Raw genomic sequence first — 24,448 nt, 5'->3', positions numbered from 1 at the left:
AAACTGTCACTTTTTAACCTTTTTCTTAGTTCCTGTAGAAGTAGAAAATATCTCACTGTCTCCGTGAGTTTGCATTTCTCTGCTTCTTTGCAAATGGCAAACAGAAATAATCACCGAGAACTTTTCTCTTCTGCATCACCCTTGTCGGTATTCCTCTCTCAGCCTACAGTTGGGCCCAGTGCTATGACAGGCTTTTATTTGTATCGAAAATGTAATTCTCCTTCTGCACCTGGTACCTGACCCAAGGATATTTAACATTTTAATTAGAAAACCTCCCCTGACCTCAGAAGACAGATATGCAGGTACAAACCAAAGACCCTCGGCATGCAGACGTTTTTCTGGGGAGCAGGGCCAAGAACTAAAATCGTAGTCTGGCAGAAATGTGGGTGGCAAGAAGGGCAGCTCCAGCAGCGCCCGCTGCCCTTCACTCAAGGGACAGCCCCTCCCAGGGATGGGGACAGGGTCCTGCCGGCACCCCAAAAGCACCCCGGCTCCCAGCCAGCTGCTCTGGACCCGCGGTTTTAAACAAGTCATCACCTAAGCCTGATGATAACATCATTATTCCGTGTGTTAATTGGCCGTTTCTCCATCCTCTGTTGCTTCGCATTAATAAACCACGCTGTTTGGGCTACTCGGGGTAGTGTCGACACAAGTGTTTACTGGTCATTAAGCCCTGAGCTGTGGCTAATAAATACAGCCTACAACTTAACGGGAGGCTGTTTCTTTTAATAAACTGCCACTCAGAACTTCCACAGACACCGGATTACTGAGGAACAGCATTGCTGAAACACGGAAAGGCTGTACCATGATTATTTTAATGACCTTACCTCATCTCCGAGATACAGTTTTGAGCGGTTTCTGAATCTAATTATCCCAGATCATTTTAATTAATCGGGGAAGGGATGACAGAACACTGCTGTATCTTTTTGTCTTTTTCCAAAAGACACATCAAACATCTCGTAGGACAGAAAAAGTAAAAATATGCAAATAAAGCGGGTTTCCCTTCAGCTGGACAAGATCAAAAATAGCATACACAGATTTTTGGAAACAGAAAAAGAAATCCTTAGCTGCTTTCAAAACTTCTAGCCCAGAGGAATGACTCTGAAAGGTCTTCTCCCTCCTTTTCTACATCTTAGTGTACAAAGAAGATACCATCAAATCTGCAGCGTGAGATCCAGTCAGTTTGCAGGTTTTATAGCTATCTCTTCTATGCCAGATAATTTAATGGGTCTCTTGGTCCTAATGTTCTTAACTCAGCAATGTGTCTGAGCATTTTAGATAAGACATACTTAAGGCTTTGGCAAAGAAGTTTAGATTTTAATTGCTGCTCCAAAAATTGACCAGCCGTGCTGCTGTTGCAAGATTTCTGTTGAACTCGTGAAACAGAGGCTGATAGATGGACACCTACACCCCCAAATCCATCCGTACAGCAAGCGGAGACTAATCCCGGCTTGAGTCCCCAGCAACGCCTCGCGAGGGCTTTTATGCCACAATTCATTGCCCCAGCTGTGGTCCAGCTGTGCAGGAGCCGGCGCGGCAGCTGCTGAGGACCATGCTGGGCTCTGACCGCCGCAACGTGCACCCCACCGCCGGGCAGCGGGATCTCCAGCTGGCATCCATCGCCGCTCCGATGGCAACTTGGACTAGATGGAGATCTCAGGAGATCCTGATGACCCTTTTCCCACATCTTCCCGCCCAAACGGTATTCCCACTGCTTGCCAGCATGGCATGGCGCACTCCAGACAACTCTTGTGCGACGTCAGGTGTAAACAGACCCAGACGGAACTGCAGGGCAGCCCGCAGTTTGCCAGCTCAGAAGAGCGGCATGGGAGCCCACATGTCTGCCTGCGCGGTGCCACGCTCGGAGGGGACAAGCCAGCCGTGGCGATGGGCATCCACATCAGGACAGCCGGTGGCCCACACAGGGACCAGCACAGCGGGAAGCCGGTGGCTTCAGCACAGAAATCATTCAAGCCCCGGTGGCCACAGCATGGCCACTCTGTTCTGTCTCTTCCCTGCATGAGCCCTCCCCGCTCTCCAGTTCTCCAAGAAAAATGAAATCCATGCAGATCCCAAGCGGCTCCATCACCTGCACCTCCAGCTACGTCACCGTACCGGTAACCACAGAGACCCCCAGTGTTCGGGACGTCGGGGCTCAATCAGTGACCAGCCCAGCGATTTTGATCTGGAGTTCGGTCAGGTTTAAAACTTATTTATTTTCCGCTGAATACATTTAGGTATAATTCTCTCTTATCTTAATTAATATCAGGAAAATTACGCAGTTCCCTTTTCACAAAAGGAGAAAAGAGCAGCATTATGCAGGAAAATGCTTGTAGAAACAAGAAACCTCAAACTTTTACCTCAGGTAAATTAGCATGACTTTACTGGAGCTAATTGAGTTATCCTTAAATTATGCACAGAAATCAAAGGAGGTACTTCGCTCTCCCCAGAATGTCCTCTTTAAAAATGCATCACTTTTCCTCTTTTCTAGGCTTCCAGGCACAGGGACACGTTTTTCTGTGATGTGTGTGTCACATCCCGCTCCCCGACCCTGGCAGGTTTGTCAGGAGGAGGGAGGAAGGGGAGGACGCAGGGAGAGCCCACCGCCCATCGCCTGGCTGCCACCAGCGCAGGGACCAGCACCCGGCCAGCCCCGGCCACCGCAGTCCCGCACGCCCAGCTCCTGCTGGGGAGCGAGAGGAGGGGAGAGACGGACCCAGACGGGGCTGCCCCCCCTGCAAGCACCCCCAGCACCCTGCGAGCACCCAAGGCTGAGCCTTTCTGATCCTTCGCTGGTGCAAGGAACAGAGCCGGGTGGGGGGACAGCCCATGCTTGACGATCTGGCAGATTTGTCATAGTTTTTCATCTGTTTGTGTCTGCTACAGCAAACCAAGAGACCAGCGTGCGCCTGCCTGCAGACCAGCACAGTGGTGACAGGTGACAACAGGGGCTTTTGCTAGCAGATTTTTACCTTTTGTTTCACTCTGAACTGAACAAGAATCAATCTGTTTTCTTCAAAATTATTACTGGGGAGCCTGGACATCTCAGCCTGCCAGGAGTCCAGTATCCCTGGCAGTGTTCCCAGCACCAGTGGCAGCAGTGGAACAGTGCGGGGGTCTCCAGCATCCCCAGAGGGCAGGCCATTCTGAAACTGCTCCGAAATGTAAGACACAGTCATCAAACTTGAAACATTTTGAGTGGAGCATTTTGTATTCCAAAAAATGGCATTTTTTAGCAGAAAAGTTGAATGAGAGAACTTCCGAGGTATTTCTGACACGGGGGCTGCCCCTTAGCTACAACATTCAGGGAACACCCAGAGGCTGAAGCCCAGCTGAAACTGGACCCTCTGTCCCCCGGGGATGGGGACAGTGGGACAGGTACCGGCGGAACGCCATCCAAGGCCAGGCAAAGACTGGTCAGGGAAAAGACCCTGGAAAGCCAAGGATTTGAAACCACCTTGTATATTCCATGAGGAGAGGCTCCCGCAGCCCCCTGGCACAAGGGTGAGAGCAACCTGCCCTCCATGGGGGGACACAGAGCTCTGCTGCCCTCTGAAACACAGCGAGGGCAGCGCTGCCACCGCTACCGCCACAACTGGCACCGTTTGCCAACGGCACCACTTCCGTTCCTGGCTGTTGGTTTTTCTTTAGGTTCTATTGTACTAAGAAAAGCAAAAGCAGCTTACCCTCCCCGTTACACTGAAGGCTCTGACATATGCAAATACTTTTTCATGCGCTTAATTTCTGCTGCAAAGAACTCATGCTAATTGAATTTCTTTTAATAAGAAAGCTTTTTACTGAAAATAAAATTTTACTTTAAGGAATCCAAAACTTTTTTTTTTTTTTTTAATTTTCAGCTTTGATATCAAAGTTTTCCCTTTTCTATCTCTTTTTCTTTCCGGTCCTCTTGTTTAATTTTTTAATTAAAAATGGGGTGGGGGAGATGGAGAAAATAGAAGTACTTCAGTGTTCCAGCATGGGGACAGATAAGAGCAGAGCTACGCTGTGGGCTGCACTCTCAGCGCCACAGGACTGACAATAGTTTCCAAGTTAGTTTGCCACTCAGCAGCTCAAGCACCGCTGACTTTGTGAGCAGGGTAACGTTACGTGTCTCCTGTACGCCCGTCGCCTGCAAGCAGGACAAAGCCCATCACTGTGCTTGCCCAGGCGCCAGGAGCACTGCGTGTCACGCTTGCTTGGGTGCCAGGACCACGCCGTGCTCCCCTGGGCACCCAGTGGGTGTGCAGCATCCGCCGAGCGGCTGCCCCCGCCAGCTGCAGCTCTCTGCCCGGTCCGGACACCTCCGTGCCACACCACCTCCGGCGCAGTCACCCTGCCGTGCTGCTCGCCAGCAGCAGCCCCCTGAGATGCCTCTGCCCCTCCCGGAGCCCAGCCGCCCGCTCCTCTCCCATCCTGTCCCGTCCCGAGGTGGGATGCTGAATCTGCACCTCTCCTCCACGCCAGCGCCCCGCTGCCGCAACCCACCACCCAGCACCTCTCCCTCGCCTCCAGCACCACCTGCTAATTGTAAGCTTTCCAGAAAAACCTTCCTTGAAGTGTCTGAGAAAAAAATGTATTAATAAAAACAATAACAATGATAACGATAACTATTGTTTTAAAAGAAAGCCACGCTGCTGTTGCGCTGGCAGATAGAGGTAGTAATCTCCATCCTCTTTTTCCTGACTTTTCACAATCAGGGAGAAGCAGTGTGGACAGACAAAGATGAAAAGAAGGAGTAGTTGTGTACAGGGAAAAGGAAGCAATAAATAAATGGTGTCCATAGACAAGAAGAGCTGTAGGGCAGCCAGATCCCGTGGGCAGGATCCGAGCCTGCAGGCAGAGCCCCAGTCCCTTGGTGCTGACGACCTGCCACCCCGCGGAGATGACTCCTCGTCCTGCGCGGGGACGGGTGCTGAGCTCCCCCCAGCTGAGGTCTGCCCTACGGACGGAACCGCCCAGGCCGAGCAACACGGACTCAGAAACACAACAGGGCAAGAGCTGACCCTTGGCTTTGCTTTTATCTAGTCACTGAAAAACATCATGAAACTTTATGGGGACACGTAAATAGCACGTAAGTAGCAGCAGAGCAGCATCTCTCGAGCATCACTGAGAGAAGCCCTGCTGCTCCCGGGACCCCACTGGAGGCAGCAGTGACACCCGGCCACCTCCTGGGGTGATGCCTGGACACCTCCCTGGCACCAGGACCCGCTCGGCTTTAACAGTGATGGGCCAGGGACCGACACCGCAAAGCAGCAGCAGCCCAGCGTCACCCTGCCACTCGCAGGACAACCGTGACCGCGGGAAGCGCCTGGAGGCACCAGCCACAGTGCCGTCGCTGCCCAAACACCACCTGTACCACCCAGGAGCCGCTGGGAGAAGAGCAGCCACAGCCAGGCTGTGTGAGAAACAGCAGGCAGGAGAGCTGCCAGGAACATTGCCCAGGAAAATATCATCCCTTTTGTTCTCTGGAGCGATGGATGCCCTCAAGGCATGAAATTACTCTCTTTGAACTGAAGGAGAGGAAGGAAGCGAATGCCTGCGATCCTCTGCTCCAGCAATCTGCCTCCATCCTCTGCTCCAGCCATCTGCCTCGGGTGCCCGAGCCACTCCTGGGGACCCCACCATCACCAGCCAAGCCCCCCCAGCCGGACAGCCACGAGGTGCCACCCCGTTACTGGAGCAGTGTTGTCTGGCTGCAACACAGCCGCAGAGGACGTGGGCTGGTACCCAGCAGCACCAGCGCAGTCTCTGCCAGGCTCCGGCATTTAGACATGACAGAGGGGAAATGGGCTTCTTACCCAGCAGTGCAGCAGAGCCGCAGCGTGAGACAGCTCACACCGATGGAAAGGAATATTGCAATGCTTCGCTCTGCTTTACCCATTTAAATGAGGGGAACGTGCTACTTCGCTATTTGCAATCAGTTAAACTCTCATTTACATATGCATACAGAAAAACAAACAAACAAATCCCCAAAGCACTGAGCAGTATCTCCTAGTGATACCACGGCAGCCTTTCTTTCACACAATCTCTGAATGAGATCCGACTGTCCTTACTGCATCTTCTGGGTGTAAAGAGCTGTCTTTATGTGCCATTTCCTTCCGACATATTGACACTGAGCACATGCACCCACCATGGCACAGCTGGAAATATATTGGAAGAGACTTTTTGCAAAGCAAAGCGATTCCATTTTGAAGCCTGGTGCCCCTCAGTAGCCGAGTCTAATGAAACAGCAGAGTGGCCTACGCTCACAGTGGCAGGATTCCACCATCAGCTCTGTCCTCTGTGATAGCACATGGGAATATATTGATATAATGTGAAAAACGGGCACTGCGTGGGACACAAGCATCATCATCTCCACAGAAGTGATGAGATGACACGGTCTGACAAACAGGAGGTTTCCTGCAGAAGGATGCACCGTGCCGGCAGGACAGGGACATGGGACATGGGACAGGGGACACGGGAGCACATTGCCCCGACAGGCCCTGCCGCACAGTGGGGCACAGCTGCTACACTCATCCTCCTCCTCCTCACAGCATCAGCCTCACCAAGTTTAGGGGGAAGCCCAGCAATACTGCACACAAGGAGGACCGTGCAACACCCCAGGAGCCTGCACCATCCCTCAGCACGTGTTCAGGCTTCCCCCAAAACCTGCTGATCAGCCCTGCCCCAACATGGCTCCGGGAGCACTGGGATCCTCCCCACTCCCAGCCCGGCAGACACCACCAGGCTCACGGCTCAGTGCAAACCTCCGTCCCCACTGGGGGGACTGCACTGGCGAGGCGCGGGCGGCCCCAGCCCGCTGCACCCAGCCAAACACCCCAGAGCAGGTTCCGGGAGCCCTGGGCTCTGCCCCCGTTTGCTGCTCCAAGTGCAGGCAGCTGCTGCTGGAGAGGCCACATCACCATCACCCCCTGGCTCCCCAGCCCAGACCCACAGCCATCCCCTGCCCAGCGCACGCTGCAGGCGCCCGAGCCCTCCTCCCCGGCCCAGAGCAGGGGGAAGCCCCACTGTGCTCAGGGGCACCCCTGGAATCCCACCAGCGTGGCTCCTGCACAGGAGGCAGTCCGAGCCTGGGCCACCCACTCCCACCCCAGCTGGGATCCCGCTCGCCCCTGGGGATCCCGAAACCCCATCTGAAGCCGCGGCCACGCAAACCCTTTGGGAGGAGCACGCAGGTGCTGTCGGCCAAAGCCTGGGCACAGGGCCTTGTGGGGGCCATGTCCCCCTGCCATAGCAGACACAGGGCTGCTGTCCGGGCGCCCGGAGGGACTGTCCTGACCCAGGAATCAGCCCCAGCTTTCGTGTCCCCAAGGGTGACAGGTGCAGCATGGCAGGCACACAGCTCTTGCCCCGGAGGGCAGATGCTCCCGGCAGCGCCTGGGCACAGGAGCTCGCTGGTGGCAGCGGGGAGCCGGAGCCAGGGCCAGCTCACCAACCCAGAACAGGTGGCCAGGCAGAGGCCCCCCAGCGCCGAAGGTCGGGCTCAGCGCGCTGGGCACGGGGAGCAGGGGCCCGGGCACAGGGACCGAGCACACCCGACAGCTGCGCACAGGGGGCTGACACCGACCAGCACAGCTGGGACCACTGCCGACAACCCAGGGACGAAGCTAACATTTGCAAGGATAACATCAACCTTAAACCGAGTCAGGGATGCAGGCAGGTTGCTGTTTCCATTCCTGCCCTCATTTGCTGAGGAACTGACTTCCCTCCATTGTCTTTTTCCCCTTCATTAACTGGTAACAGGTATCCTCCCCCCCCAGCAGCCCCTCCAACTACCATTAACTTGTTCATACACCATTATCTTGGCTGCGCGAGTGTCGGTCAGTAACTGGGAGCACTCCGCAGACTGGCGTTCCTGGATGCCCAGAGGTAGTGGAGTTGCAATTAATTTCATGATGAAACAGCATTCATGCATGAACACGAACTGACATTTAGAAGTCTTTAGATACCGTCCTGCTGCAACATGCTTGCACCGTATTAGTGCACAAACTTTACGGGAATGAGTGCCATGTCAAAGTTACAGCCTTCTATGATTCCATGATTCTATGAACTGCGCATTTGAGAGGATGCAGCAGGGCGCAGGTGAATAGAAAATAACACAGTGCATCACACAAGGACGAGAAAAGAAAAATGTCAGGAGGGGATCACTGCCAGCACATGGAAACTCACACCACACACCCCGGGAGAGCTGCTAGGCTGTGGCTGAGCACAGAGATCCCAAGCTTTCACTTTGCCCTCCAAGGAAATGAGCCCAAACCTTGTAATTCTGGGAAGGTTTTGAAGATGCTTCTTTGAGCTACATGGAGAGAAGCAGCACCTGGGAGGTTTAAAACATTCCAAATATTGTAGCGGAAGGCATCAGTCCCAGCAAAGCAAGGCTGCTGTGAAGGGTGCCCGCCAGCCGGGCGTTCTGGGCAGAGATGCTGCCGGTGCCACCGCCTGGCCAGTGGTGCCATCCCCGGGAGAGCCAGGCATCCCTCTGCACCCCGAGCCCCCACCTTCCTGGGAAACGGCACCGAAAGGACCCCTCCTCTGCTGAGACCCAAGTTGGGAAACCTGTATTTTAACCCCTTGCCTTTGAAGTTCGGTTGCCATAGTTACCACAGAACAGCCTCACAGCAACTGGGAAACCAGCATTAATTTCCCCTGCACCCAAAAAAGTACATGCTTTTCTCCCATGACGGGTTTTTCTATAAGGAGAGCCAGGATTTTACGATCTAGTATCTCACAAACTGTCAGGGTGAAAATAAAGGCTTTATTCCCCTGAGAAGGCAGGAATTGGGCTGCCGAGGGCTTGGGCTGTCCCCTGCCCTGCGGGGGGCCAGGGCAGCTCCTGTGCAGCATCCCCAGCGTCGCCGCTCCGCTTCCGTCCCCTCCTGCCACCCAGGGCTACCCTCCTCTGCCTCTTACTGCTTTTGGCTGGGCAACAGTCACTGCCGGGGCCCTATTTGTTTTACCTTCTGTGCCCAGCTTACTGCAAAGACAGCTGCCAGACTACTGGCAGTTTGGGGTTTTCCTTCTGACGAACGGTAACTGGCAGACAAAAAAACTCCCTGCAAACTGCAACCGAGAAAGTAAGTAAGTGCTACAAAATAAGAGCAATTTATCCCAGGGTTTACAAGTCAGTCTTTGGTCCTCGGAGATAATTCTCTTGTGCTGCCAGGTGCTTACATTACTGCAGCCTTGCCAGGCTACATGAGCTGCGTTCATGCCTGTATTTGCACACGCGTCTGTAGGTACTCCCTTTTTTTGCATTAGATTTGCATCCAACGTATAAGGAGGGTGGTGGCATCGCCTGGTCTGTGCTGCAAACTAAGCATAATTTTGTCATGGGATCGCATGGAAAACCAGAGCATGCTTCTAACCAGTATTCGTCATTTTGGACAGTGAAACCTACTGGTCTTTCTGGAAAGTTCTGGTAGTCTGGAAACAACTTTTGTACGTGCCCAGTCCCAGCTACGCACTGGAATTGGGCTGGACGAGTTTCATTGTATGCCTCTCGCCTGGGCGCAAATAACCTCACACTGAGATTTAAACTTGAATTTAATCTCCAAATCCCCGGAAATAGCCATATTCTACTCGAGTCACTCCTGTACAGTCCTACTGATGTAAAGAGGGCTTGGACATTTCTATTTCTTCCCCACTCGTTGCTGGCAGAGGTGTGCCCAGCCCAGCACTGCTCTGATGCCGAGGCACCACGAGTCACAAACACCTCCAAGCTTCCCTTGTCACAGCAGGGCCACGCACTCCCCGCGGAAAACACCTGCCGCCCCTGCCTTCCCTGCACTTCTGCCATGGCATGACACGGCCCAGACCCGAGGGACTTCCCTGTGTGCAGGACCCTCGGCGCTCAGCACCCCACCAGAGAAAGAGGTGTTTCAGCCCCATCCCCACCCACACCACAGCACTCAGCAGTGGCTCCCAAGCCGCGGGCAGCCGGAGACGCGGTGCAGCACCACGGCAGAGACAGAGCTGGGGACGGAGAGGGGAGCGCGGTCCCCCACAGCCACTCTCAGGGCGGGGACAGAAGGCACACGCCATGCGCTCGGACACACCATGTTCTGGACACCATTTGGTGAAATGGTGCTTCCTGAGCCGCGCTGAACATTAAATACCCAGCCCAGCTTGAAACCATTTCATAAAGGAATGTGGTAGTAAAAGCCTGAGCAAATTCCCCTGTTTTAACTCGTGCCGAGCGGTAACCCTGGGGCAGCTGCTCCAGCAAAGCCGTGCAGGTGCAGGGGCTGGACACATGGTGGCTGCCCACGGCTGCTGGGCAGGACCTGGGTTCCACCTCCCCAGGGGCTGCAGCAGGTTGAGGTGGTGGGATAAGACGTGGTCACAGTGGGTACCACTGCTGCCTCTGCACCCAGCAGGGCGGGCATCATGCAGGGTGCCACCTCCTCTGGCTTCCCCCATCTCCGGTGCCAGCGGCGGGCAGGGCAGGGCAGGGGGAGATGCCGGAGGGGCGGCTGCGTCCTGTACTCTGTCTGTGCTGGCTCGGAGGGCAGACACCAGCGAGCCACCGCGCCCGAGAGCACGGCTCAAGACTCTGACCTGGCTGGCATCCACATCTTGACATCAGCAGGTCAGTCTGTCACTAATTGAATTATACCTGCATTACTTAATAAACAAAGAATACTCTCCACATTATAACGATGTAATCCTTTAATTGGTTTATGAGCGCAGAGTCCCATGGGGAGTGTCACAAATCCATCAGGATGCCCTGAGCGCTGCATTTCTGAGCTGGAGAGATAAGGAGTGTCATACGCCGGTGTTTGGCTCTGGGCTGAGCCGGCAAGGGAGCCGAGCCAGCGCTCTGCTCTGCTCCGCACCGCACTGCCCGGCACCGGCACCAGCACCGCTCCCATGGAGCCGCCGCTGAAGGCAGGAGCAGGCGAGTCAGACCCCGTCCCTCAGCGCAGTGGCCCTGCCCGCAGAGGCGCCCTTCACCACAGGCTGTCTGCCCCCCCACCGCTGCGGTGCACTCCGCGGAGCCGTCCCAGGGCAGGCACACGGGGCCCCGCCAGGCAGAACGCGCAGGGACAGCGAGGCTGCACCTGCCTGGGTGCAGGACAGCCCCGGATCCGCACTCACTCCATCAGACCTTACCAACGCAAGTCCCACCTAACTCCCCCAAACACACACGGTGGGGGCACTGCGTCCTCATCACCCATCGTCTCACCCTAGAAGTGCTCTTCTGTTGCACCACGCAACTTGCTAACACGGATGTAAACCAAGACTATGTCCATGAAACTTGGCATGCCTGGGAAAGGCAGCGGAGCCTTGGCAGAGGGAGCCCTCACTTACCAGAACTCAGGTATCCTGCTCCATGATGCCCCGGGTGTGCAAATGTCATCTCAGGATCAAGTCTCTAGTGTAAAAAACCACTTTTGCATCTTAATACTCAGCATTACTCCCAAAATCTGCACTGCTGGGTTGAGGTTGAGGAGGGGACAGGGCACAGAGCAATGCAGCTGCAGCAGGGACCCCGTGATCCCACACACCAGCTGCCCTCCCCGCTGCGCTGTGTGCGCTGCCCTGCTCTGTGCGTGCTCCCCTGCGCCGTGTGCGCTGTGCCAGGCTGCCCTGCGCTGTGCGCGCTGCGTGCACTGCCCTGCACCGTGTGCCCTGTGCCAGGCTGCCCTGCGCTGCCCTATGCTGTGTGCACTGCACAGGACGCTGCCCGCTCGCGGGAGGACAACTGCGTTGCTGCACAGAGAGAGATATTTGGTTTAGATTTTCTGTGTCCGATATCACAAGAGAAAGCGTCCTCGGAGTATGTGCGAGTCCTCTGATTCATGTGGTAATTGTAATGCTGTTGCCCTTCACTCTCCTCTTTTATCCTTCACCTCTCTCCGCATTCTCAGGATAAATCAAGAAAGCATTACTGACCATCGGGGAACCATTTGGGTATCTGATGTCATGTATGGCCTGAATTTCAGCTGGCAATGAGCAAGTCTTGCCTCTCCACAGAATTCTGAGTCTCACATCCTGCTGGTCACAATTTTGCTCCTCGTTATTGTTATTTATTTATTATTTTTATTTTCCAGATGCAATTTAAATACAGTCACACGTTCTGTACATAGGCTTCTTTAAGGCTTCTTAGAAGAAATTAAGCTTATTCAGCTCAGCTCTTTGTACCCTCCAGTGAAACCGCAGAAGACAATAATAGAGCCGGTACGTGAGCAGCAAGGGGCTGCGATGCTCGAACAGAGCTCCTGCACATCACGTGGCTGAGCAATGCAAGCAATCAAAGGGCATTTACCTAAGCAGTTTATCTTTTACTCATTTTTATATACTGCACAATGCTATGCTAGTAAAGCTCATTTAAAAACTATGCTCCTAATTTGTTCTCTTAGAAATTAATACAATCTTCATTTGGAACTAGCAGGCAGCTGTAACTATCCATCCTGACCTACTGTGTCTTTTTCCATGGCATTTATCATGTTTACCATCCATGAACAGGGAAGGACATGGGGATTACTTCAATCCACAGAAGGTGTTTGTTTGCAGAACGCTTCTTAAACAAAACAAGTTAGAAACAGCGTCTGACCCAGGGCAGTAATGGGCAATAATGAATACAACAGAAATGTGAGCCCTGGGGGACGCAGCCTCCCATTGCAACCACCGCGTGAAGACGTCCCAGGTCAGGCTGCGGGGACACCCCGCCAGGCTGGGGACCACGCCAGGCCTCCACAGACGCACCACTAATGGCCAGTACGCACGGAAGACTGTGATGTGTCACCCAAAGAACACAAACCTCTCCCCTAAGCCTCTGCAGAGATGTATTTTCCTGCAAACCTCCCACCTCACACACAAAACCGTGATTTTTTTATAGCTTTCTATTAAATTTTTAAAAGCCAGTGTTCCACAGTGTGCACAGCTCCTCTACTATTCCCAGGAGCTTCTCCATGCCCAGGGGTTTCCAGGAACGCCCCGTGCCCCCAGCTGGGCAGCACCACGCCTTGGCAGGGACAGGGCGATGCAGGCCACCATGCGCCCAGCACCTGTGACAACGTTAGCGCGGTCCCACACGCCTGCAGCAACAGGGGCAACGGTGCAGCCGAGAGGGGCCAGAGCCAGGGACGGCCAGAGGCGCGGGGCCAGCAGCTGCAGGGGGGCTGAGCACCGCAGAACTCAGCCCACAGAAGCCCGTCCATAGGAAGGACTGCACCGCCCGTGTACCGCCCTCTCCAAGGATGTGACCAGGCGGGAAGCGCCATCAGCTCCAGCACCAGCGCAGCTTGGAATCGGCTCCAGCAGCAGCACTCCAAGGCAGTGCTCCATTCTTATGGCACTGGAGGCAGAAGAATTACAGCCTGGGTGCCGAAGTTTTCTGAAGAAACTATTAAAAAAAACCCAGAGACTGCTTTATACCACCAGGATAAGCCAAAAGCATCGCTCTGTGACAGTTACTCGCAAAACCAGTTGTGAGGGCAATGGCGGGGCTGAACAGCCATTTACACCAGCTGCTCACCGCGGGAGCAGTGCTCACCCATACACGGCGACGCACGCACCTCTGTTTCCCAAACCATCAGCAGTTTGGTATCTTCTGTGTGGAACAGAAGCAAACCTCCTCATCTCGGACAACCAATGAGATGCCACAGGGCACTAACCGCCCCATGGATGTCCCCATCAGGCACTAGACCCCAACGGGGCTCCTCGCTGCTTGCTGACATGGGGACGCAGAGAGGGGAGGTGTAACCGGGGCACCCACGGCACCCACCAGCAGGGGCTCCATGCAAGGGAACAAGGAGCAACTGGAAAGGAGACTGCACCCTCAGAATCGGTCACGAAGTGCAATCGTCAACAGGTACCTGGGGACAAGGACACGTGTTCAGAGCAACCCGATCCATCGCTGAGAAGGCCAGGGCACCGAGTGATGAGCAGCCCAAGGAGGGGTCCCTGGGTGGGCGTTCTGCTTGCAAATGCCGGGCAGAGCCTCTGCAGCAACATGTTACCCAGCAGGATGGTCCTCTCCGCTTGCTCCCCATAGTCCCAGCCCAGCACAGCCCTTCCCAGCCGGTGCTGGCCCCTTCCCGCTGCTTCCCCCAGCAGCAGGGCAGGCACACACCGCTCAGACGCAGAGAGCTCACGGAGGTGCAGGATGGAGCTGGGGCATACAGGAAAACCTCTCTAGGATCCAAAGCCATAACCTATAGGGTCCGAGTGCTGCCAGACCCACAAGCCACACGATCTACCCGCAGCAGGTCCCCAGCCCAGGCCGTGCCCAGGGACCCCCACATGGCACCTGCCAGGACACCCCGCTGCTGGGCAAACACCACTGGAGCCTGGGGCCGGTACTGTTCCTGTCTCCTCTCCTCACACCACAGTGGTGGAAGACACTCCGTTCTCTGTGTCAGCTCGCCCAGGTTCAGCCGTGGCACCCAGGGCCCCGCTGCCCTGCTGGCCCGGTGCCAGCAGAGCCCTGTCCCACGCAGGGCTCGGTGTCTGCCGCTCTGAAGCTGCATTTGGAGCCCGGTACCCAGCCAGGAGAGCAGCATCGCCGCAGCCGGGCTCTGGCAGAGATGAGATGCGACGCCGACTTGTCAGGAGGAGCCCCAAGCACAGCAAATCTGCCCACAGCGCAGCAAAAACAGCTCCGTACAGCGCGGCAGAGCTGAATCACGGTCCCGAATAGAAGGCGCTCTTGTGAAACACCACGTACCCGGCAGAACCACTGAGTCACAGCTGACAAAGCGACAAATCCTGCTCGCCTTACTCAGACCTGCTCCCACGGAGCTGTATCAGGGGGTCTTTGCACAAAGTATTTTAAAGGTGCATTGGTGAAAACAAAAACCGCAGCTACCAGCGCACCGGCAGCGCTGCCAACTGCACGTGCCTTTCTTTGCTGGGGCAGAGACTTCACACAACCAGTAAACTCTTAACTTGGGTAAAGCCCAGCAAAGTTTAGCCCACACCTCACCCACGTGCAGCAGAACATCTCTGCATTACTTCTCAGTGTTGTTAAGGAAATCCCATCCCAAATCCTGGCACCAGCAGCTCTGCCACCAGGGTACTGGAAACAGATTTTGGGGCTTCCTCTCGGTGTGACTTTCTCTACCGTGCTTTTTCTTCCTTGGATGTGCTTTCCTTGTACATCTGCTGTATTACAGACGGTGGTCAGCCTTTCTGCGACGGGAGCACAGCTCTTGTATCAGGCTCAGGCCTCCTGCTCTTCTGTCCCCCTTGGCCAAGCACAGAGACAAGGCAGGTACAAAGAATGAGAAATCAATACCCAGGGAATATCAGGTATCTGGCAACGTAACAACGCTGAGGCAATGGAAACTGAAGAGTTTTATCTGTCACCAATCCAAAAGAAGTCCAATGTGATCTTGACAGAGAAGCCTGAACAAAAACTTCAAGGGAAAAAGAAGATATTCCACTTTAAAGTAAAGCTTGCTAATAATGTGTTTTCATGAAAATGTTTTGATAACAGTTAGTTCCTGGTGAGAAACTTCATCCAGAAGAGCAACTTCAAAAGCAAGGCGTTGGACGTGGGTTTTGCAGCCTCAGGAACCAGCCCCAAACACTCAAAGAGTTACCGCTGGCCACATGCTACGCAATTAGAGAGGCATTCACTGAGGTTCCCATTACCGCTTGAATTAGCCATTTGACAAATCACCTTTTGCATTATTCAGCCTGCTTGGGGCAAATATTATTTGTAGAGCAACGTATTCCACGAGAGCTGTCACCTGGCTGAGGCACAGTGCGCCCAGCCTGCCCAAGGCAGGGGACGGCGGGACAGCCAGGACAGGGACACGCCGGCAAGGGAGCCCTTCGGGCACCACAGACTCCCTTGCACCCATACAAATAATGGGATGATTCGGCAGTTAAAGCAGCTGCCATGTAAATCCGTGCCCGCCTGCCCTGGGCTCCTGGCACCACAGCGTTTCACCATGCCACAAACCTCTGGCTAGTGGAGCCCAGACTGAGAGCCAGAGCCATCCTGGGGGGCACAGCGCCTGTCCCCGGGCCACCCTGGGCATGCAGTGACCGGCTCGAGGGTCTGCGAGCCAGGAGCTCCTCTGAGAGCCCTGCCTTCACCCTCCCCTCACCCCATCTCTGCCCCGGGAATACCAACCCCTCTCCCTCCCTCTGCAGCCTCTCTTGCTTCTCCAAGAACCATCAGTGAGAGCTGCCACAGAAAATAAAATGAATGTTATTACTATTTCATGACAGGTGGCAGGCCAGTCAGCCAGCCATTACTATCAGCACCACAACCCAGGAGCGATCCTGTTTGCTTTCGGGAGTCTATCAGGGTCTCCATCCCTCCTCAGGAGCCCCACAAGACCTTCACTAGCTCCAGAGAAACGCATGCATGGACACAGACTCATCCTCTGCAGCAGGGGTATGTGGGGACACTTATGGCAGCCAGGAATCAGGGCAGTGTCTTTCACCCCTGGGTCTGTAACACCATGTCCAAGGCACAACCTGGACAGCCATCACTGCCCCTCTCATCCTCCCCGACCTGCTACCCGCCCCGAGCAAACCAGAAGTCACTCCTTCTTTGAGATTTCTCCCGTTGTTTTCAAAACGATGTCTCAAACTTAATGGGTTCCAGAAGGTATATCTGACTAATTAAAAGTAAATGTTTTTATTTTGTTGCAAAGTCCACGATTATTTGATGCATATTTCTAGAAAGAATGGTTCACTCTTAAGCAACAAAACCTTATACTGGTTGGGGTTTGGCTTTCCAGGCTTGAGCATCTCTCCAGTATTGCTCGTCTTCAACCGCGTTTCTTTCTCCCATCCATTGACTCGGACAGCATGCTTTTACTTTCAAAGCATTTTAGGTAATTACCTCAAGAACAGTTTTTTATTTAAACATACACACACGCGCCCATGCACACACCCCTCTCTTAGCACAAAACTCATCAAATAGTGTCAGCGAGCACATTTTCATAGCATGATACAAAAGTAATTTTACTACTAGCTAGAAAAGTCTGAAGACTGCAGAGGATATATTTAGATGTGTATAAATAGGCAACACTCAGTGATGTCTGGTCAGAGGAGTACAAATCTTCCCTAATGCATGGAATACGCCTGGCCCAAAATGCTTCAATAGCACTTAGACAAGCCTTTTCTATTTGGCTCAAGTTCTGCAGGCCCGTTAATAGCAAAGCTATTAGAATGATTTTCTGGACCGGCTGCTTGCTCAGAGAATATTCAAAAGATTGCTCTATAAAACTGAACCTGTTACCACATCTGAAAGCACAGGCAATATTGATCAGCAATGGAAAGCCATTAGCTCTCCAGCGTCTGAAGCATCTCCACGTGCCCCGGGGGACGGACAGCCCTGCTGGCACCTCGGGGTGCTCCATCTCTCCAAGGCGCCTCCATCCCGCAGGCACCCTCGCTCGCCAAGCCCGGCTCCTGGGACAGCCCCTCCGCACCTCCTCAGCTCAGGGGAGAAACCACACACTCAGCCTTGGCGGCGGCAGCAGCCCAAGGATCTGTTTGCGGAAGATCTGGCTCCTTCTTGCCACGCTGCTCTGCCACGTTTCTCCTCGGGTTCCCCCTGTTTTGTCCTACGCACCCAGCCAGCCCGGTCCCTGGGCTGGACAGCCTCCCCGTACCCTTCCTCCTCTGTCATCGCTCACACCTCTGCTGGCAAATGGGAGCCTCTCCAGACAACAAGAGTCATACGAAAAACCCAAGGCAGGTGCCCGGCAGCCACCCCGAGCGGTGCTGCAGGATGGGCAGCCCCTTCCCAGTCACAGCAAGGCAGGAGCTGGCCCCGCCGCTCTCGCCGGGATGGGGCGCAGGGAGCCCACAGGAGAACTGCTGAAGCTTTGAACGGTACCAGGTGCCTGGAACACCCAGGGTTCGTTTCCACTGACTGCGCTGCCGTGATAAAACCAGTTATTGCTCTTTCTGAAAGCAAAAACACAAGCTAATACGCCAGGAGAAGCTTCTTAGTGAGGCTTGTGACTCCAGGCCTAACTGGCAAGCTTTGCCATGCATTTTGATACAGTCTTACGCATCTAAATGCATTTATTATGCATTTAAACAAACGCATAATCCTTTGAGTACAGTATATATTTAGAAATGTAGATGGGGAAGGTGTCTGGGCACTGAGAAAGCTCAGGCTCTGGTACAGCTCCGGTGCAGAATCCAACCCGCCTCCTCGATCGGCAGAGAAATTGCCAGGCCTTGCCCTGGCACCCACCGGCACAGCTCCACCGGCACAGCTCCACCGGTCAGGACAGACGGTGGTGGCACCACACAGCCAGGGGTGACAGCGCACTGACAGCACGGCCCAGCCCGAACCTCAGGCAGCCCATGGCACGCGCAGCCCCGAGGAGGGCCCGGGTGTGGGGCAGCCCAGTCCCCGTACCACAGCAGAACCGGTACCCGCATGCGCAGTCAGTGTGGGCATCACCACACCACACTCCTGGACACATCTGCGGCAGGACTGGTGATGCTGGAGCTAGCCAGGGCCCTGCCAGGGACGGGCAGCCACCCGCAGACACGCAGCCAGAACCAAAAAGGCTCTAAGGACCCACATGGATCCTCTCATCTCACTGGTTTGTGTCTGTCTGCGCTGACTTGAAGAGGCCTGGGCACCCCAGCACCCACCCAAGGATGCTCAGAAGGCACGAACCAACGCCGTGTTGCTTTGGGAACATGTGAAATGCAAGGATGGGTGGGGAAGATCACTGTCATGACAGCGCGATGACCAAGGCGCAAGGACTCCTGGCCCATCCAGCTCCATGGTGGTCAGCTGGAGGCCGTAAAGGGCTGGGCTTGGCAGGAGGCACCCAGGCTTCCCACCCCAGTCTGGGGCACTGGTGAGGTCATGTTCATACTCACAGATGAAGCTAGTACATCCTTCTGCTGCAGACACTCAACACGAGATACAGACCCTGCCCCAGAGACCAACAGACCAGGCAAGAGGGAGAAGGCAAAGGTGCAGGAGAGGAAACGCTGCCATCCAGTACCACGGATGGAGTGGGAGCGGGCAGTGCTCACGCTGACTCCCGTGGCAGCCCTCGGCGTGCTGCAGACCCTGTGCTCCCAGCCTGTGCTGGCCAGCAGCAGCGCTGGAAGGAGCGTTCATAAGCACTTCTAGCCCACCCTTGCCTGTGCCTCCCCAGGGGTGACGGCCCCCAAACCAGGCCTGTGCCTCAGCACACTCCCCTCATGGGCATCTCCTGGGCTCCGGCTGCTCCTGGGAACCAGAGCGTTTGTGTGCTCCTGACATCAACATGGCTGCGAGGTTTCCTTCCGCTGGCTCCTCCACAACTGCTCTGCCATCGCCCCTAATGGGAACCTTCCAGCAGCAGAAAAAGCTTTCTCTTGTCCTACATTTGCTTTCCTGCGGACCAGAAGTGTTCGCTACACGGCGGACGGAGGGGAGAGAGCAGAGGGGAGGGAGAACATCGCTCCCGCACCCCGGGACGTCGGGGTCAGCGCCAGCCGGCAGCGGGGCGTGTGCCCGGGCGCGGCTGCAGGACGGGGCGGCCGCCAGCGGGGCCAGGGCTGGGCCGAGGATGGAGACGGGACCCGCGGAGCCCCCTCTTCCTCCGGGAAATCTCCGCGCTCCCCCGCGCCGGCGGAGCCCAGCCGCCTCGGGCCCCCGCGGCCGCGCCCCGCGCTGGCTCCGCGCACGCCGCCGGCCCCGCCGCGCCCGGCCCCTCCGCACCGCGCGGGCGGAGGCTCCGCGGCCGCGGTCCCGGCCCGGCCCGGCGGTGCCGTTGCTGCCCGGGCGGCGGCAGCAGCGCGGCGCGGCGCCGGGGGGCGGCGGCCGCCGCGGCACACGCGGCCCTGCAGCACCCCCAGCCGCGGGCGGCCGCCGGCGCCGTCCCGCGGGCAGCGGCGGCAGCGCGGCCCGGCCCGGCCCGGCCCGGCCCGTCCGCGGGGCACCCGCCCCGCCGCGCAGCCTCCGCGCCGCGCTGCTCCGCGCCCCGCGGCCGCCGCCCTCCCGGGAGAGGCGTCCCACCGCCTCCACCGCCCCCGGCCCCGTCCCGCCGCCTCCCGCCTCGCCCTGCCCGGGCGGGCTCGGGACCCCGCCGCCGCCTCCCCCCCACCAACCGCGCCCCGTTCCCCCCCGTGCAGGAGCACCGCGGGCTGCAATGCAGATGGAGCCGGGCACGGCAGCCCCCCGCGATTACCTGGCGCCTCCCGGGGAAGGACGGCGTCCGGAGCGCTTCCCCTGCAGGTGCGGCCGGGCTCCGGCGGGCTGCGGGCTCTGGCGGCGGGCAGGCTGGCCGCCTCTCCGCCCTGTGCCGGCGCTCACCAGCCGCATCCTAGAGCGGCGCGGCGGCGGCGGCGGCGGCCCGCGGCCGGGGCGGGCAGGGCAGCCGGCGCGGACGGCCCCATGCGGCGCGGCGGCGCGGCTCCGGCGGCGGGCAGCGGCAGGCAGCGCACATGCACACACGCACGGGCGGCGGCGGCGGCGGCGGGCGGGAGGCGGAGGGACGGCGCGGGGCACGCAGCGGCGCAGCCCGCCGAGCCCGCGGGCATCGCCCCGCCGCGGGTAGCCCGCGCCGCGCCCGCCGGCCGGTGACCTTGCCGTGTACCTGCGCCAGGTTAATCCTCGCACAGCGCTGCCGCTCCGCGCCCCGCTGCGTAATCCTGCCGCTGGACGGGCGGGGGGGACGGGCGGGCGGGCGGACGGCACGGGGACGGAGCGAGGAGCGCGGCCGCCGTCACCCCCGCCGCCGGGCCGGCGCCTCCCGGGAGGTGGGCGGGGGGAGCGGTGGGGTGAAGGCGGGGGGGAGCAGCTACAGCGGAGCCTCCGCGCAGCGCGCAGGGGCGGCCGGCAGCAGGGCCATGCGGCTCCGCGCCGGGCGCGCTCAGGCGGAGCAGCCGCGGCGGCGGGGCAGGGCGGGGAGCTCGGCGCCCGCGGCTCGCCCCTGCGCGGCGGCTGCTGCGCCCATCCTCCGCGCCGCCGGCCCCAGCCCGGCCCCGGCCCCGGGCAGCCGCGCCGCTCGCTGCAGCATGGAGGCAGCCGCCGCCTCCCCCGCGCCGCGCCGCGCCGGGGCGGGATGGAGCAGCCGCCGCCTCCCCGCCCCGCCGCACGCACGGCGGAGCCGCAGCCGCCCGGCCGCCGCGCAGACGTGCCGCCGGGCCGCCCCCCGCCGCGCCGGGTATCGGGCTGCGCTCCGCCGGGCGGGACGGGCGCGGGCACCGGCAACGACCCGCCTCCGCTTGCCCCGCCGGGGACGGGCTGCCGTGGCGGGGACCGGGCGCGGCGCGGATCGGGGGGCGCCGCTGCCCCCCGCCGGCGCTCCCTCGGGAGCCCTGCGGGGCGGGGGCGCGGGGGAACAGGTGCCGTTCCCCGTGGAACGCTGGGGTGTGACCCGGTGACCGATCCGGCACATGCACCTGCGGAACTGGCCGGCGGCGCCCGGAGCGGACACGCCAGGGTAAGAGAGCGGCGGAGCCCGGGCTCGGCTCCCACCGGCGGGGGCTCGGCTCCTGCCCGCCCTCCGGGGACAGGCACCCAGCCCGGCCCTGCCTGCACCCTGCCCGGCGGACCGATCTGCGGACCCGGGCCATAACACCTGACTTGCCGGAGGGGATGATCCCGGCAGGAAGAGGAAAGGATGCGTTATCTTTGGGGTCAATATATTTGGGAGCTTTTAGGGATTTAGTGGTCGATATCTGTCTCCAGGGATCTCTAACGGGGGGGGAGATGCGTTTCGTGCTATGAAATACTGACACCTTTGTCTAATGCTCTTTTGAGAGAAAACGTGGGTGATGTTGCAGGACCCGAAGCGGAGCAGCAAGAGGAGCTCTGCCTGCGGAGCCTTGAAGAGAAGCTAACGGACCTCGTCAGCTGCCAGTGACCCTGCATCTAGAGGGAGGCACGGGCACACGCCAACGGCTTGTCTCCTCGGACACCCTCCTCTTGGGACCACAGGCAGCTGCCGGCTCTTCTGGAGCTGCCCGGCTCTGCTTGGCTTCCCCGGCTCCAGCGCACAGGATGGTGCCTGCGGCCGGACCAGCGCGCAGGGCAGGCGCTGCCACAGGGTGCAGGGGAGAACTCATCGGCTGCGCTGTGCGCTCAGAGGCAATGGAGGCAATGCTGCGGGGACACGTTGGCATTTTGCTGGGGATGCATGTCGGGGAACCCCAGTCCCAGAAAAGGAATGGCACAATGACAGTTCTCGTGCCTCTGCTCACGCTGTGCAAGAGATGTTTGTGCCTTGGGATGCAACATCTGGCATCAGTGCGGGTGAGAAAAGAGAACGCAGCGATGTTCCCCGGCTCTGGTCTATCCATGCAACCTGAGAAAATTGCTCTCCTTGCAAACTCAGAAGTGGAAAGGGAGTTTGGTTTTGTGGTCTCCACAGCAGCATGTGGCCCTGGTCAGGGGAAGCGCACCTCCCCAAGCAGCACTGTCCCCTCCCCTTCCAGCAGCCTCAGAAGCTGCCCAGGGCCTGGCAGCCGGGCTGGGTCTCATCACTTAGTGTTCATCTCCACATCCCAGCTGCCGTTTCATGGAGCTGGTTCCAGTTGTTACGGGGACAGGGAGGCTAAAGTGCTGGTGGGAGGGAATGACTCTCAATCTTCTACTGCCGTGAGGGAAAGCTCATGTCAGTAAGTTGGTTTTGCTAGGGTTGGCTTTGCGGTTACTCTCCCTAACATTCACTTTGAGCATGGTTGTCCCTTGGAGCTGGAGACAGTCTCATGCTCAGCCCCGATCCAGGTTTCGCAGTGTGCTCTCCTCCAGAGAGAGCAGAGAGACAAGACGATGCTCCATGGTGAAACATCTGTTATCTTGGCTGATGTCTACCAGATCAGACAGTCTTCCTGGGCTTTGCGTTCAAGCACTTGCTGCTGTCAGGTCTCTGCCTCCCCGAAGCAGGATGGCCGGCATGACGGTGGTACCAGCTGTGCAGCTGGCAGCAGGAAGGGAAGCGCACGTTTGGGTATGGCTCTCCTGGAGAAAGAGAAATGGAGAAGCCCTCTGGGAACTCAGTGCTCAGGGCCTCGTGTATTCTGGAGGGTACATTGGTTTGCTGCCGTCCAGCACAAACACACCACGAGGACTGGTTTGGGACCACTCTGAATTGGTACCACTACAGCACAGTCCAGAAACTCTGCATCCTTGCAGACATCTAGAGTCGTTACAGTCCTGCACCCTCTCGCCTCAGCTGTCTGAGCAAGGGCTGCTGCAGCTTCTTTGCCAGCCTGAAATCCGTGTTGGATGTGGGACTGAAATGGCACCGCTGCTTTGTTAACAGACCCAGAGGAAAAACTGCTCCTCCCAGGAGTGTCTGGGGGTGTGGGGAGCTGTGGGTTTCCTGGGAGGTTCACGCCCTGATGGGTGAGATGGGCAGCCAGTCTGTCAGGTCACGGGATGTGTCTACAGTGGTGGCTCTGACTTCATGTACTCACAGCGCGTCCCTTCCAGCCACCTCCTGCTCCCTCGGTGTTGCCACAGGCTGCCTTGTGAAAGCAGGGCAGCCCCGAAGGCGTGGGGATGCTTTTGGCTGTCACCTGCTTGCAGAAAGAAAGGCACTGCAGCTGCAGGAGGTCATGTGTGTCCCTTCCTGGGAGCACAGCCTCAGTGACAAGCGGGGACTCTGGATCTAGGGGGCCAGTGGTGATACGGTGACGTGCCTTCAGCTCAGCTGCTCGGTGGGTGATGCTGCGGGGCGGTCCGGCTCTGCTCAGCTGGTCCTGTCCTGGAGGCTCTTTGTGCTGGTGTAACTGGGCACTTACCCACCACCACCCAGTACAGCCCCACCGCTGGTCAGCAGAGTGAAACCCCAGCAGCTTTCAGAGTCAACACCACGTTTGATTCCATGCCCGAGCATGGAAATCAAAGCCAATCCTGGACCCAGACCCAGTGACAGTGTGTGACAGTTATGCGGCTGCAGGTCGCAGCCTGAGATCCTTCCTTTCCCTCTTGTTGCCCCCCCCGCTGTGGTCTCTCCCTGGGGTGCTCCCGGCTGCCCCGGGGTGACACCGTGGGGGGTGTTTGTGCCTGAACGCTCCCGTCGATGCCAGGGCGGGAAGCTGTTTTGGGAAAGACCTCATTGCCCTCAGAAGGGGTAGGTCTGAGTTCTGAGGGAGCCACCAGCGTACCCCATAGGTGGTGGGGGCCTGCATGGCTGTGGGGCTGGGGATGCTCTGTGTTACTCAGCTGAGCTCCCCTGTAGCTGCGGTCAGGACTCGCCCTGCCTTGGGGACCCCTCACTCCCACCGAGGCTCAGCCACCTCCCCGGGACCCTTCCCGACTAGCGCTTACGTGAGGTTTGTCTCAGTCCAGCCCCCACGCACAGTGTTAATGCCTCGTTCCTCGTACAGCCTTAACCTCAGATCTTTCCCCACTCATAGGTATCATTTTAAAATTATTTCATCGTTTCTTTTTTTGGCTGAAATAAGGAGAGCTTCTTGAGGAAAGTGCTTTGTGCAAATCATAGACGGAGCTGCCTTTATGCACTCTTTCTATCCCTTAATTGCCTCACGCAGGAGGGACCTCAGC

The 24,448-nt window shown here is 57.6% G+C and overlaps 1 protein-coding gene across 2 annotated transcripts in view; it reads right to left on the bottom strand.

The window, feature by feature from the left end:
* The window catches only part of LRFN5 (leucine rich repeat and fibronectin type III domain containing 5), a 52,181-nt gene extending 31,908 nt beyond the window's left edge, over positions 1-20,273 (bottom strand). For both annotated transcript variants that reach the window (XM_063333700.1, XM_063333699.1), the window contains exon 1: positions 20,121-20,273. The gene's annotated coding sequence lies outside the window, so the exon portion shown is untranslated. The remainder of the gene's footprint in view (positions 1-20,120) is intronic.
* Between the last annotated feature and the right edge of the window lie 4,175 nt (positions 20,274-24,448).

The sequence above is a fragment of the Chroicocephalus ridibundus genome, chromosome 4 (genome assembly GCF_963924245.1).
Source record: "Chroicocephalus ridibundus chromosome 4, bChrRid1.1, whole genome shotgun sequence".
Taxonomy (NCBI): domain Eukaryota; kingdom Metazoa; phylum Chordata; class Aves; order Charadriiformes; family Laridae; genus Chroicocephalus; species Chroicocephalus ridibundus.
Note: the sequence above shows the minus strand (reverse complement) of the source record. Positions and strands in the feature narration are given on the sequence as shown.